This window comes from Anoplolepis gracilipes, chromosome 17 (assembly GCF_047496725.1).
Source record: "Anoplolepis gracilipes chromosome 17, ASM4749672v1, whole genome shotgun sequence".
NCBI classification, from domain to species: Eukaryota; Metazoa; Arthropoda; class Insecta; order Hymenoptera; family Formicidae; genus Anoplolepis; species Anoplolepis gracilipes.
This window is the reverse complement of record NC_132986.1, coordinates 4801267-4818906: the sequence shown is the minus strand read 5'-3', so window position 1 is coordinate 4818906 and position 17640 is coordinate 4801267.

The following is a 17640-nucleotide window of genomic DNA, read 5'->3' as shown; positions in this document are numbered from 1 at the left end:
ACCGCTAATCGCGACTGAAATAAATCGGCCCATTAACCACCATCCGTCAAAGCAAAAGACAAACAACGAGTAGCGTCACGGACGAGAGCGATAGCATCGAAGGGACGAGAAAACGGAATCTGTTTGTTGTTCAACCTGTAGGATACAGGTGAGTCCACCGGAACTCCGAAGGGGCGGCAGGTGCGCTCGATGTAGTCTGATAAAATATTCCGCAGGATCGCGTCGAGATTACAAGATTGGCGTGTAGTAGCACACATACGGGTAAGGTCAAATGGTTACTTTCGCTGTTACCCCGAACTCACCGCAACCATTTCCCCTGATTTATCCATTACCACCGCAGAACGGAAATGGTGCAGGGGATAATGGAAAATTTGCAGCTGCTCATTACTTGCAATGTGTGAGAAACGTATAGGAAAGTGAAAGATAGAGTAAAATAAGTTGTATATGTATAATAGAATACAATATATTAATTTATTTGATATTTTTAATTTTTCCTTTTACAGCGCTATACAAATATACGAATATTTAAAAAGAGAGAAAAATAAAAATATTGTATATATAAAAGATATATAAATAAAAGAGATATAAGAAAAATTTCTTGCTCTGTATATTTATACAGAGTACATAAACGCTAATTCACAATTAATAAAATTGAAACCGAGAAATTAAAAAAATCGATTAATGACAAGAACTAAGGTTATTTTAAGCTTTTTCAATAGCCTTAAGCTTTTTACAAGTGATTCTCTAAATAATAACCGAGTGCTCCGATAAAGCGTACACTTTACGCAGGTGCGCGTTTCTCGCGGGATTGCGTTTTATTCCGCGTCACGCGCCGGAAGTGCTATTGGCAAGGCTGTCATAAAGAGATAGCAGCGAGTTCTAAGTTGCGAAAACGGAAATAAAGAGCGCGAAATCGTCGCTGCGACGTTGCGAACCGCGTCGATCCATCACCGCGTGACTTTTCCGTTTTTTCTCTTCTTTTCTTTTTTTTTTTTTTTTTTTTTTTTATTTCTCTCGCGCATCTCTTTCCGCCTGGTGCAGTTAAACGCGCCTGCACTTCCTGTGGAATGCGACATGAATGTCAATGAGCCGTGACAGAGCGGAATTCACTAGCGACTTAACGATGCAACGTTCTTGTCGCAGCTACATCTCGCAAGTCAGTTTTAAACGACGCACCGAGTTTCGATACAAGAAACTATTGCTGCTTCAACCGTTGACATTTATGTTGTATACGATATAGTCACAAATGGCATTGCATTTAAATTTCTTTAATATATAACTAAGGGAAAGAAGATCATTTTCTTCTTTAATAACCAATTATTCATCGAAAGAAGCAATGAAGAGAATATAGAAATTTTCTTTTAAAATTCTCTGATTATTATTATCATTTTTTTATTTTTTGCCCAACAAAAAACATACATGTAATATAATATATATATACATATATATATGTAAGCTCATAAGCTCTCATATATATAATAGCTTATAATAAAAGGCTAACAAGTTTTTCTCTTATTGTCAGGATCTCTCTTATTTTTTATTTTTTATTGTTATTATTAACTTTTCCTTATTTCTATTAATTATTAATCTTATTATTATTATTATTAAGAGGCGCTAATTTTCAGCAATAATGCAATCCGAATAGACCGATATTACAATTAAATATCCAGCATCCTAGAGCAAGAGAATATTACAGATGCGTACAGCGGATACAGCGACGCGACGCTTCCGGCCTAACATCACATCCGCTCACCTAAGCGGAACGGACTGCATTCATACTCGTTGTTACCGTATGGACCAGCGCCACGATGTTATGCTCGATTAATGCGGAATCGGACAAAGCCTTCCATGTAGAGCACCGTGTCCTACATGCCGTTAATCGGTGACTTTAATAAGCCCAGAGAGCTTGCAAGAGTCCGATGCACCGTGATGACAATCGATCGTCTCGGTATAATCATTGTAACGCTTTCGAATGAAGTTTGCACAATGAGTTTGCGTAACTTTGCTGTAACTACGGTGTAAAGTTTAGTTTGCTGGAATAAAGGACGAAAACGTGATCGCAGGATATAAATTACTTAGATATCATTGATTCGACGAACGACTTCTCTTTGTATTATTTTCGATACTCTTCGCATGGTTATAATTCTAAGCTTTGAATCTCAAAATAATTCATAAAAGATTCCAAATATATTTTTGATATATTTAAAACTTAAAAATGACTTCAAAAAAATTTAAATTTATCTGTTTGTAAAGAAAGTTAAAGGTTGTAAAGTAATTGTGCAGAGTAATATCTGAAGAAAAGCGTTTATATAAGAGCTCGCAAATTAATATGAGCAAATAATGGGAAGATGGTCTCTAGTTTATGAAGAAATATCTATTATTCTAATGCGTGCCTTAATACCCTTAAATGTGTTACAAATTAATTATCTTAATGCCTAATTTACGCAGCGCCGTAACGTTTCGAGAAAATTTGATTACTGCGGATAAAGTCAGTCATCAGGACTTTATGTGATTCGTTTGCAAATCCTAGAAATTATAACGATAAAAGATTTTAAAAATTATTTAATAACAAAGTTTTTGTATCATAAATATTAATCTTTTTCTGTCCATTTTTAGAGTTAACTAATTAATTAAAATTATATAGTTAACTATTTCCACTTGTACATATGATTGTGATAAATTTGTCAGATTGCATATGTGCAAAATAAATTAAGCATTTCAATTATTTAACAATAATTACTTACACTATTAAATAATTAAATTAAAACAAAACACAGGACACATATGCGAATAAAACAATCTAATGGCTCTGAATAAAATTAAATTAAAAATACTAAAATATTCTCAAATTAAAAAAATTAAAATTTATCCGAGCGCAAAAATCATCGCGTCGAGAGATAGATACTTATGATGATAATTAATAATTAAACCACTTTGGACTAACGAAAACAGGTCATACCCGCAGAATTCATCGTCTCTGGGGAGACCAAGTGTATAGTGTGTAGCTGCGGTCGGGGAAATGTAGAAAGCACCTATTCATAAATCACGTTGGCGGAAATCTACGCTGGCATAAAGACACCGTTCAACAGTCCTTCAACGAATGACTTAGTGGTAACCGGTTCACGATACTAGATTGCGAAACCGTATATGTATAACGAACCCCTCGACCGATAATTACGACTTAACGATCCATGTTGCATCCAGCCAAGAGAAAACAAGACAATTTATATACTTTACTTCTTCCTTTTTCTTAATTTTTAATTAAGATGCGGAAATAAAAATCAGCTAGTGTTAGAAATAATATTCCGTGATATAAGGCAAAAAAGTTACAAAGAAAAACGCCGCTTATTAAGTCTCTCAACGCGCTATATTTTTCTCAATATTTTTTTATTTCTATTGCATTATGCATTTTATTTTATATCGCGGAAAAAATGCATTTATAATATACGCGGCGGCTGACGAGCGCGAAAGGCAAACAAAAAAAGTAGAGCGCGCCGCAAAAAAAAATCTTGCCAAAATGAAACTTCGTGAGAGATACTGCGACTCTCCGCGAATGAGGCGCCGTTGCGATATATCGCACATGGCAGAGGAAGGGGAGGGAAAAGCGATTAATCCACCTCGTTTGCACACCACATGGCCGGCAGCTGCTTTCGCATTCGGTCGTGCCCAGCTATCGAATGGAAATGAATTCCGCCGGCGTTAGTTTCCACGGGACGAGGGGCAGGAGCCATGCTCTTTGATGTAAGCGTAATCGCTATTTTCGAACCTTCCCGCTAACACTGATTTTTCCACCTCAAAGAGCGACGCGTCGTCGTCTGGGTCGATTACGGCGATCTAAAAGTGCACGAATATACATGATAAGGGTCTGCAAATGGAAATCAGCATTTCGAGAAATAATGATAAAAGTTTTTATTTCAACGAAAATGAATGCAGAAGGTGAAACTATAGACCATAATATATTCAGAGTCAGTAAGAATAAATTGATAAAACAACGATAGCTTCCTATCGAATCTATAAAAACTTAAATTTTCATACTCAAAAAATATTCTTTCTTATTGAAAATTATTCATTAGTATTACATTATCGAACGAGTAAAAAATATTATTATATTTCCTATTGTATGTGCTGCGAGCTTTCTCTTGTGTACATACATGCATGATTAGACGCTTAATTATCCGATAGACACTCGTGATTAGAAGGACATACTACGCATTGTATAACACCAGCACGGATACGCGGAATAAAATTGTTTGGCGTATCATCCTCAAAAGAAAACTTTCATTAGCTTAATGAAATGGGTGATGCCGGCAAAAGCTAGGCCGCAGGCGCGGCTCGCATCCGGGACACAAAGAGGACGCGAAGCAGCGGACGTGAGGAGGCGAGAGAGGAAGGAGGACGAGGGACGACGAGAAATGTGCCCTGGTAAAGCCCGTCGGCACTTTAATTAGAGAAATTAAATTTTCAAACGAAACACAGCGCCTGACCCGCCGTCTCTTAGCCCGGCCGGTCCAACTCTTGCTCTCGCAGGAGATACGATGAACAGTCCAGAACGATCCATCTTTGGTAAGCAAAACGATGACAGTAACAACAATAATGAGCAAAGAAGACGTAATAATGCCTCAGTTTTCCGGAATAAAACTGTCTCGGCAAATAATGTGCGTTTCGCACGTATTTGTCAATGCAATAAATATTTGTATACGTATATGTATCTCTCTCCCGACTAGAGAAAATTATTTGTCATATATGATATTCGAGATACGAAAATGTTTGAACACATGTATATTCCCATCACATTAAAAATAATTCGCTAAATAAGGTTGAATTTATTTATTATCGAGATCAGGCTATCACGCAGATAAAATGACAGACTCAGCCGTGAACATTACTTGCTTACGACCTGTCTTTGACTCGAGTTTACGCGCGTGAGAAAGCACTGAAGGCTTTCAGTCAGTTATCAATCTTTGACTGGAGAGGACGTGTGATAAAGATTGAAATTACAATGAAGAGCATACTATATGCTACGCAAAATGATATAATTACTACAAGACATGTACTACGTATAAACATTTGACTTTGACGGCTCGTATTGATATTATTTATATTCTTTATATTCTTTATATTATTTATATTCTGTGATATATGTACAGGGTGTCCGGTAATTATCACCTTATCTCTCTAGAGCTGATAGAGCAGGTCAAACTGAACATGAAAGTCTTTTACCATTTTGTGATTTGCGCAATAATTATTAAAATATGAATTAAAAACGCTCAGCATATGAGCGCGCGTCGTATATAGCACTCAGCATATGCTGAGCGTTTTTAATTAATAGTTTAATAATTATTGCGCAAATCACAAAATGGCAGAGGACTTTTATGTTCAGTTTGACCTGCTCTACCTGTATATGAGTGGTGAGGCGATTATTACCGGACATCCTGTATATATATATATATAAATGAATATATAAAATCTGAAATACTATTCATTAATCCTGTCAAGTAAGACTTGAGAGACAACCAAACTTATTTTATGACAATATGAGAAACGTTATTTGCATGCATCTTTTTTACGACGAAAAAATTTTATGTATAATATTTATTTACATATTGTATATTGATATACTTTGAAAATAAAATTGACGTCTCTGTTGCTCTGTAAGAGTTACTACAAAGGGGATTAAGTATCCTTCTCGTTAATTCCGCGGGAGTCTTTTTTGCCGCAGTAGTTCTTTCGAAAGTCACTGACTTTGGCGCAAACTACGGTTCCTCGTTCTCCTGCCATTGTCTCGAACATCTCGAATGAAATGCAGTGGCCACGAGTTAAGTGAGCGTGGCGCAAAAAGGCAAGACGAAGAGACGAAGGGGTTAATTCGACGGAAAACACCATCACTGTGGTACGTGATATACCCGATCTTGGCAATTCGTAGGCGAACTCGAACCGACGATTCGTTTTATTCACGGTCACGAACGCCCAACAAGATTTGTATCGCCTGCTTGAGTTTCCCACTCGAGCTCTTTTTTTTTTCTCGCCTTTCCTCGCTCGTCTTGTCTTCTCCAACATCGAGCGCTAATAATTGACTTTGTAGAGGGTGTCAAGTAGTGAAGAATTCAGTGTAAAACGCCCGACGAACAAATGGCCGACTTTAAAGAAATTAGTTTTAAAGTATTCCTTTTTAATGAGTAGAGTCGGACTTCTCTCTTCTCGACTCGAGTGGCGATGCTCGAAAGTCACAAATGTCAGCTTAATATTCTGACATTATTACCTGGAAAGTTATTACTTTTCTATTCGCAAAATATTCACATATTTTATATTACGCACTATCCCTTTGAGATTTTGCGACATTATTTTCTATGAAAGTTCGTTGATTTATAATATATATTTTGTCGTGTAAAATTGTAAAACATTTACATTAAAAAAATCGCTATTTTACTTTGGAATTCTATCGAATATTTCTCCATAGTGTATTAACTTCAAATATGTGTGTAAAATAGAAATAAATTCTATTAAATCGATGTTAACATATGAATTTAATATAGAATTGTATATGTAGTACAAACATTGAACATAAGTTGTTAACATTTTTATAGGAGTTGAAAAATACTTTTTAGAAATATTTTAATAAAAAAAAATTAGTTGTGAAAATTAAAATAATTAATTATGCATTTTTTATACAATAGATGTAATATATATATATATATAGTATTTTCATCGAATAATTGCATATTTTTAAAAATAGGTTATTCAATTTATTGGTTCTTGTTCTACTAATAATTTGCGAAATTATATTATAAAGTAGCGTCAGATATATCAAGTTGAAACTTTATTTAATAAACCGCATGTATATATAGCTATTATACGCTGATTGTCTTTATCCCTGCTTGCTTCTAAATTTGGAAAAGATGTCACGTGTAACGTGAACGTGGCACAAAGTAAAAATATATAAGAAACGATGAAAATAATGCTTATTTATGATTTTAAAAAAGTACTATCACTACATAACTACACAAGACGAAAAAAAAAGACTTATTATAACGAGAGTACTTATGATAAGGAAATTTTTCATAGAAATATTCTTTAAAGCTACCTAGTTAGATAAAATTAGTAAGATAAAATTATATAAAATATTTCCTAGTAATATATAATTGTACGACTAAATATCTCTAACAAAACTAAAAATGTACTTTGCATAATCTAAAAAGTCTCTCTGAAATTTTATTTCAAGCTCAGATTGAAAAAAATATATACACTATAGAAAACTTTTCGATAATTTTTATCATATTGAAGAATAATTTAAAATGCATATTTTTGCCAAAATGTATATTTCAGCCAATAATTCTCAACAAATCACTGAGAAACAGCCGTACGTGGCGTAACGGCCATAAAGTGGCAGATGGTATTATTTCCAGAAGAAGCGATCTCTCTCTTTCCCTTTCTCTCTCTCTCTCTCTCTCTCTCTCTCTGGCATGTCGACATATTCTTATCTCTATTCGGTAGAAATATTCACTCTCAGAATGACGCCATAAATTAGATGGAACTTCGGTGAGTCTTTATTCAATGAGCCACGCGTTAACCAGCACGAAAAGGCTCTTATCGACCCGAGTGAGAAGCTAAGCGAATAGATCCGGATGAGACAAAGAAAAGAGGAGATGGGAAAGAAAGGCAGATCGGGTGGCTAATTCAAAGAGAGTCTCTATTCTCGCGAAACGTGATACCGCCGCCTTTAGATATTCGCGGCAAGTACTTCGGCTAGAAACTCATTTTACTTCGAATCCTATTCCCGGATGGGAAATAGGGATTATGATTGCACTTCGTCTTTTCATATTTCTTTTTCTTTTCGTCTCTCCCTACGTTCTGTAATGATAGTCTCAGCTGTACGCCCATCAACCTTTTACGGTCTTGTTACTTTCGAGTTACAGTTTCGAAGTAGTAATTTAGAAAAATCCTATACGGAATATATCTCTAAATGCTTAAACAAATATAGAGAAGTAGAAACAAAGTATATACATAAAAACAAGTAAAGAAATATAGAAAATATACAAAAGAAGCAAATGTAAAATTATTAAAATTACTATATTTCAATGCAAATTTCACAAACGCTGAAGGTTGAAAATCATATCGCAATTCTTTCTTTTCTATTTTCAATTATATTCTTAATTACAGCTCGATTCGTTATTTCAAGATTTAACGAAGAGGAGATTTAATTTGTTATAAAAAAATGGACGATATTATTATACATATAAGAAGCTCAATTATTTTTATATATTACAGAAATTTTCGATCTTTCTCTGGCAATTTGCAAAGGATTTCGTACAATAGCTATCCGCTTAAGAGTAAATAAGGGACGCGTTATTCACAGAGGTGAAAAATGGAGGAAAGAATTGCGAAGAAGATGAACACGATGCACGGGGGAGTAGCGGACAAAGAATAGGGATCATGAGGTTAATTTGAGAAATTTCGTAGGGAATGCCCAAGCCAGCATCTCGCTTTATTAGTATCCTGGGACGCTAAATAAGGTTACCACTACCGTCTCCTATTCGGTCCTTTTCAGACTGCTGTTACTTGCCGCTACGAACTTCATACAAATATGCTGATGTTAACATTCTACCGCAAAGATACACTTGACGGCTATTTTAATTTTAATTGCAAATTCTTTTATAAATTTAAAATTAATTTTATTGTAGAAAAAAAAAATTTTGAATTCATATTATAAACGTTAAATATATTAATTAATATCAACATTTTTTAAAAATTTTAATTTAAGATTTAATTATAAATGTTTATATTAATTAACATATTTAATATATTTAATATAATTAAATAAGAGAATTTCTTATTTTATTTCGTGATGGAAAAGTAAGATTTGTATAAGATAAACTTCTTACAATTAGTTTCATGATTTATAATTCTGATTTACAACTCTATATTACTATCTTAATATTTTAATTATAAGCAAAACTTATTATATTCAAAGAATTTAATAATCAAACCTAATTCTATGATATCTGATATTCTGTATTTATTTTTATATAAATGTTACTTTTCCATTCATCGAAAAATAGATCAGTCTTGCAACATTGATAATAATTATTGATATTGGAAAACTATGAATATAAAACGCGATATTGTTCAACTAACAAGAAGATTAGTACATAATTAATTTGTTATATAACTGATGAGTAAGTAGTATATTTAAGAATTCAATTTTTATATTAACTTAAGAGGGGTTGCTGGATTACCGACCGAGTTCTAACCTAACAAAACAATATATTTGCTTAATATAATAGTTGCAATTTATATACATAAAATAAAATAGGTTCTTCGGGGTCAGAATTGCATGAAAGAATATTTGTGAACTTTTAGAAATGAGCTTAGAAGCCTAGATAAAACAAATTTTGTTACAGAAAATGTTTTACGGCAACAACGTTTTTCTGTAACGAAATTTGTTTTATCTAGGCTTCTAAGTTCATTTCTAAAAGTTCATAAATATTCTTTCATGCAATTTTGACCCCGAAGAACTTATTTTATTTTATATATATAAATTGCAACTTTTATATTAAGCAAATATATTGTTTTGTTAAGTTAGAACTCGGTCGGTAATCCAGCATCCTCTTAAGTATAGTAAGATAAAGATAAATTATCGAATACTCAGATATATGAATTGAATTTAATATCATAACTTCTTTCAAGAATCTTATGAAATTAATTGTATTAACAGACTGTATCTTTAATATAAAAAAGGCAATATATTTCAATTCACCCTGGTAAATAATGTACTCTTCCGCTCCAAACTGCTCAATTATCGTTCACGTTGAAACGTGGATCAAATGTCGCTCCCCTTATTCACGATGTAATTTATCGGTTCATCTTGACAGCGCGTCGGTCAATCTTTATTTACTTGCGCACGTATTCAATGAACGACGGGCGCGTTAACCGTCGCACGAACATTCCCTTTTTTTCTTTCCGTAATCCGACCACGACGTAAGGGATGACAGAAACGAGACGAGTACGAGACACAACGACGGTGATACGGTGGAAATTCAAGGGACTAATCCGAGGAAAGGTGCTATTCTCGCGAAACGTGATATCATCACTCGTGAAAAACTCGGTGAGTAGTACTCGTGGCGTCTAACGAGCTAGCAAGTCGTTTTACTCGCGATCTCGGACACTAAACAGAGTTAGCACGGTACAGGGTTGTTCTCTCTTCATTCTCTCTCATTCTCTCCGTTTTTCTTCCATCATCCTATCGGAGCGACCTGGAGGCCAAGTATCCCCGGCAGTTATATCGTTCAGCCGAGCGAAGAAAGAAGCCAATAACTACTGCGAACGAAGAAACGTAAAGAATAGTATAGAACGGGGCTGCAGTAGGAAATAAAAGAGGAGATAAGGAAAGGGAAAAGAAAGAAAAGTCGCGGAGAGCATGGCGGAAGAACGTAGGAAGGAAGGAAGGAAGGAAAGGAAGGCTGCCAGAGGACTCTTTGGTCTTGGGTCTCGAGCGGTAACTCGATTTGTCGCCCGTCTTGAACCAGATGGATCGGAAGTAGACGCGAACGCCGGCCGCATTTCAAGTAGACTATATCGCGCGCTCGGGCACCCTACACGCGTATACATATATACCCATGGTTTGTATGTGTACGTTTCGCGTATTTTGTCGTACCGCCGCACACGGCGGTCCAGCGAGGATCTATTCCGCCGGACCAACAACTGACGACGACTTTTCCTTCCCTCTTCACGGCTCTGTCGAGAACCGGGCAAACTCGGTTTTACCGTCGAATGCGGCGGGACTCACCGAGCGAAATGGGATGAGGATAAGATGGCAGTAGGACGGTAACGTCCTTAAGGCTGGCCGACTTGGTTGCAACGGTGACGTCTCGCGCGTGGATCAGCATAGTCCTTGTCCCGTGTCCTTCCGGGATAGTGAGTTCCCGGAGTACGTGAGCAGTCGAAAGCTCCTTAAAAACGTGTTCGCCGTACAAATGACTGACACACGAAATCCGATATTCCCGTTACGATTGAACCTCCTTGCAATGCAAAGAACATTGTAACTTTGCCAGAATATAAAAAGGATAATTAAGCTGAATATATTATGTAACAGCTTACGAGAGATGGAGATGATTTGAATTAATTCACGCTATTTCCGAATCAAAATCTTCTTCCTACTGTCAGTCTCAATTTTTAATCTAACATCTACTTTGATATTTTGAGTAGTCAGATCGTTCAGATCTTTTTTTAAGACTATTTAGTTTATATTTTAGTCTAAAGTTCTTTTAAATCTCTAACTAGAGAACTGTTTATTTATTGTAAATTTTATTTGAATCTTACAAAATAAAGGCTTAATTTTTATAAAAATTAAACTTATTGAAATCCATAGGATAAATGTAAAAAATTGAAGTTAAAAATAAAAGCAAAATTTTGAATTGTCTTGTTATATTTTTAAACTATTTGCTTAAATCAAAGAAATTTTTTACTTTTCTTTGCGGTTAGGCAACTTAACTTTTGTTGCTTATATCATTTTATACATATATATATATTGTATAATTTATTAGACGCTATTTCTTGTTCATATTAGATAGAATTGTATTTAAAACGTAATCTGCAAAAAATCAGTCAAGTCTCAGTTAACATTTAGATTTATGAAAATGACGTATGAATTCTCTTGTATCTTGATACGACATTGCTACCTATCCTCCTACGCTACCTATTTTCGATTATAACGGGTTAATTCCGACCTCTCTCGTATCGGATTCGAGACATCGCAATCTCCTGAGCTGTCCGCTAGCGATATCAGTGGCAGATGTTCGAGGCAATCGCGCCAGGCAGAGGAGCCGGTTAGAGAGATAGCACCGAGAGATAGCAAACAGATCTGTGTCTTCGCTTGTCAGTTGGCGCGAGCTGAGTAACATATTGTCGCATGCTGATCAAGATATATTGCCCGCGTCTCGCAAAACTAATTTGGCGCAAGTTCGGCGCCATCCTGTTACCAAATTTTAAAACAAATTTTATCTTATATATAGAGCAAAATTTTCATTTGAGAGTATTAATTATAAAGATAAAAATGCAAATATATATATATATATGAACAATCTTTATCGATACAAAATGACATTAAATTAAATTTTTTATTCATGTCTAAAGGCAATTTATCTATGCACGATGCTGACATATTATTTATTCCCGAGTAAATTTCAAAGGCTGATTTATCCGTTTTCTTACGCAGGCAGTCGATGCGAAAGCTACCCACATTCAAAATTAAATATACTTGAAATTCAATGCTTACGACGTCGTGAACTGAACTGTGTATCACGAACAATTGCACGACACCTGTGTATCACAACAATCGGATTATCGTGCGTTAATTAATGCCGTTGCATTTCGCGAAGATCGAGTTAGCACAACCGGCGACAGCGGCGGAGGCGGTGGTGGAAACGGGGGAAAATCGAGTTTTGCGCCGATAGAAAATACGAGATGCAGGAAGAACGCAAACCGGTACCGCACGACCGGATGGTAGATAGGTGGATGTATAGCGCCGAAAATAGGTGAGAGTATATGTGTATATACATACACATACATGCAATAGGGCGGCGCGCAGGGTGCGCGCGAGATATCACGAGACGAGAGTACCAGGGGTGCCATTAGCGGGGTGTGTTTTGCGCCCGGGTCGCGCGATCAACTGCGAGGCAGTTCTCTCCGGCAAAGGGGAACGAGACCAGGGTAGCGCAGACGAACGGTGAGGGGAAGGCTACGGGAGACGAGGAACCTTCTATTGTTACCGCTTTACCCGGCATGCATATTTAACGCCCGCGTTCTCTGCCTCCCGCTCTCATCCTCCAAATCCCTCCTGTGCATGCATACACGACCGGGTGCGAATAGACGTAGGTACGTAAGGTTCGTACTTGGTGCTGATAATTCCGTTAGCTATTTGAATGGGCCTCGGAAAATCGTGAACAAGGTTTCGATTTGAAATATCGCGAGAAAAATAAAAAAAGAATTAATCTACATTTTGTAAGAATATCACACAAATGATGATGATTGAATCTCTCCTCAAGGTACCCAAGTAGCACATATTCGTTTCAAAAACGTTTCTGATTGGTTAAAATGTCCACTTAAAAAACGTCAAGGGAAACGTCATTTTCTAACAAAAAAAAAATTTAAGAAATTGTCAAAATACGGTTTTTTTCCTTTATTTGTGAAAAATGTGTTTATTCACAGATTCAATAAAATAATGCATATATGGATATAATCTATCTATTTTCATCATGTTCTGAATCTCTTGTTGAGATTACGTCAGAAGTCAAACTGACAAAAAAGACATAATTTAAATTATACTTTTAGTACCTGTTCTTTTAGGTTTTATATACATGTTATGAAAACTTGAATACGAGTTAAGTCTGAACACGCCACGTAGCGGCAAACAAAAGAACACTATATTATAAAATATTATAAAATATTATAAAATTATATTATATTAGTATATTATAAAATAGATCTTTTTTGTCTTGTCGAAAAGATGATCAAAAAGTCATCTTTTCGTCGACTTAACGTAATTATGACTTTTAGAAGACATCTTTTAGACATCTTTTAGTTTTCTGTGCTATCTGGAGATCGTCTTAATAAGTACAGTCTTAATAATGTGTATATATATAATTTTGAATTAAAACATTAATTTTTGTTCTATTTATAGAAACGTAAAATATACGTTTTTTAAACCATGATTTTAAAAATGTTTCTGTTGAAACGTTTCTTATTGGTGCTTGACGGTTAAAAAATATTGGATACGTTTAGAAAACGTTTATAAAACGAACATGTGCTACATGGGTATCTTTTAGCCTTGTCAAAAAGATAACTTAAAAAAGACATCTTTTCGTCAGCTTTTAATTTTCTGTACTATCTGGGGATCGTTTTAATAAGTACAGTCTTAATAATGTGTATATATATAATTTTGAATTAAAAAATTAATTTTTGTTCTATTTATAGAAACGTAAAAAATACGTTTCTTAAACCATGATTTTAAAAATGTTTCTGTTGAAACGTTTCCTATTGATGCTTGACGGTTAAAAAATATTGGATACGTTTACAAAACGTTTATAAAACGAACATGTGCTACCTGGGTATTGCTCTTCTTAAGAAATAATCTTTTTTTTCGGCAAGTAAAATAAAGGAAATCGATATAGAAATATATATGTTTCAATAACATAAACACAACTTTTATTTTGTAGATATACATATATCAATTACACACATTCTTTTTAAATAATTGTTTCCATTGTTATAAATGTAATAGAAATACATGTTTTAATTTTATTTATATCATTATTTTCAAATTGGAACAATACTTCTGCAATCAAATATTATTTTCAATTTCTGTTTTCCTCTTTCGTTTCTCTTTTTATTTTCCAACTGCAGAATAACGCATTCTTGCTCCAAAGTACTGAAGAATTCGTCAAGAAGAGAACTGCGTTCGCCTTTTTTCGACTTTCTGCCACCATGACCCTTATTGATCTTTCATTTCCGCGCAGCACAGACAGACGGAAAACATTTGCGAACAACGGAAACTTAAATTGACTCTATCGGGGGTGAGGGAGCGAAAAAAAGAAGGGGTACCGTGTGCGCCGCAGCTCTCGACGGTGGTCTCCGTTTTCCGGCAACGATTTCATGCGCCCGTTATAATTTTACCCGGCCGGCTACTTTACCGAGAAAGAACTCTCGCGCCGCTTACAGACTGGTATTTGCATATTCAACACCCGCATTTTCTTTCGCGGCTTCAGCCTGCACCCAAAGTCCCTTCTCTTCTCGTTGCTGTGCCTCTGCCATCGCTCGTCCGTCTTGTTTTAATTTCTTCACTCCGAATCTCGGCTGCAAGTGCATATTCTAATATAAGAATATGTTCAAAAGTTCTTACAAAGAGACTATTCGTATTATAATGAAATTTATTCTATTTGTGTTCAAATGTTCTATAAACGTTTTATAATATTTTGAAATGTTTTGATTGAAGATGAATAGATTGGAGAAATATGATTAATATATATTATTGAAATGGAAGAAATATATATATATATATATATATATATATATATATATATATAATTCATGTAGAGCGATTAAATTTCTAAAGTCACAATTCGACATAACTAATATTTGATGATAAAAATATATGTATATTTATAATTTTATGAGAACTGCACATTTTAATACATGTACGTATTCTGATATATATTTTGCGCAGAGATGTATTTTACATCTCGAAGTATTTTCTATATTCTTTTTCCAATAGCGCTAGCTCAAATTGAATCCTGGCCTCCTTATTTTCTATATTACATATATGTATAAAATTATAAATAGAAATCTGCCCCAAATTTTGTCATAAATAATAAATCGACTAAAGTAAGTTTACCTATCACCTTTGAACTTAAAATAAAGATATCTATTCAAATAAAATAGGTTTTTCTTTATGAAAAACAGATTATGAATAGAATGCGACTATTTTGCGAATTTAATTGCTCAATTTTAATCAATAGACATTATACTGTATTATGATCCACGTGTTGCGTTAAGTAATAATCATCTAACGTAATAATACACGAATGAATATTAGCGGTTAAATTAGTGCTATTAATATGTATGAAAGCTGATATTAATTAGACCACATGGGAGATCAAATTCGTCTCTCCACACGATTATTCCTCTTGTAATTGCATTCGCGAAATTTTATTATTCTTGAAGCAAACCGCAGACAGCTCGACTGACGTATTTCAGAACACGTGGACTATGCACCTGTCACGTATTCTCACGCTTCTTTTCCTCGTGGGATAATCTCTTTTTTGCGTTATGATCGAACGAACTCGACAGGACGGCGATCTCTTTATCCTTCTCGATCCATGAGGAATTATGTTTCCCGTAATATAATATTAATACATTAAATATCTCTTACAAATTTATAAAATTTAGCTTACATTTTTTTCCGTAATGTTAGTCACTGTTTTTTTACAAGTTCTGCAAATCAAACAGCATACAAACGTTCAAAATTTTCATAAGTTTTTTCCTCAAAAAAGTCAAAATTAAACATGTAATTTCCAACTTTTCTACTCTATCTCATATTTCTGCTCTCTGATATTTATCTCATATGAGAGATGCATTGGAATGGTACATGCATTTGAATAATAACAAGCACAAAAAAGTAATTAGTATTGTAAATATTTGTCCGACGTTGAAGCGTCATATTAAAACTGTTTTTATACGGATTTCATGGAAAACGTGGCTTTGCGTCCCGCGTGATTATCAACACAGTAACAACGCAACAGAATTCAATATTGTTGCGCGCATAACATTCGATTAATCATCGTGCGGGGAGAGCGTATTCCGATGGAGTGAATGATCGTGTTCGCCGTGCTGCTAGCTCCGGCGCCGGCGGCCCATATTATTTGATCATTAGCACCGTTAATTACGGATCCCCGCGCTTTGTGCTCGGGGCACAGTGGCAGATCTGCGCTCTCGTGCAACGTGCGCGATTTTCATTATCATTTCCAGGACAGCTTCGGGTCGCATAACGAGCCGCATAATATGAGAAAAACGTCGTTCCTCCGTCATCGTTCGCACGAGAGATTGGCATGCCCGCGCGCAATTTTATCCCAATTCGCTCGCACGATATCACGGCGAACGGGCGCTCGTTAGCGGTCAGTTAATTAGAAATACCCGCGAAGATATTTCGTTCTCTGAATAGCGCTCGCTACTCATCGGAGTGTGTAATTTTAATAAATTTCTCGTATACAACGCGTCCTTTCTCTCTCTTTCTCTCTCTTATATATATATGCGCACTTCCGGCCGACTGCGAATTTCAAATCAATTTTCCCTTTTCGCGCGATTATAACGGTTAGAACTGTTTTATGTCTAACTAATTATTCAATCTCTAACTTGTTAATTTTTGGTACGCGTTTATATCATTTTTCTTGACACTAAGCGACTCTTTTTTTATAACACAATAATTGATGTTATAATCAGGAACTCGGACCGAAAGCTTTTTTCAGTTCGGTTCCGGTTACCGTTTAATAAAATATCGAATTAGTGTTTCAGTTTCAGTTTTGGTTTCGGTTTCTTGACCAGTGAACGACACCGAAACCGAAAAAATTACGGTTTTTTAAAACTTTTTTTCGGTTGTAGTTACTTGTACGGAAAGAGTTTGAAGTGTAATGATAAATTTAATAAAATGACTTTTTTTATATTTATTTTATTAAATTGTACATTTGCAGATGACGAGAAATAAAAATAAAAAATTATGTTATTTAATACAATAATTGTTTTATTTTATGCATATACATGTGTAAAAGATAAACTAAAATGTGATTAATTTGGTGGATTCAGATAGAAGAATTAAGATATAAGCGACGTAGAGATAATAATTAACAATAATAATAAAAAATTTAGAACAGTTAAAAAATCTAAAAAAGCATAAATGTTATTTTACTCCATATAAACTATCCCTTTTTAGTACCGGACAAAGTACGTAGCTTTTGACATATCTTGAGACGCAAGATTCGGTTACGCGAATTTATTCCCGACTCAAATCAATCCCGTCTTTTCCAACACGAGGAATTATTCGCGCGTGAATTTTCTCCTAGAATGATTGCCGCGCTTCTTCGCACCCACCTTCGG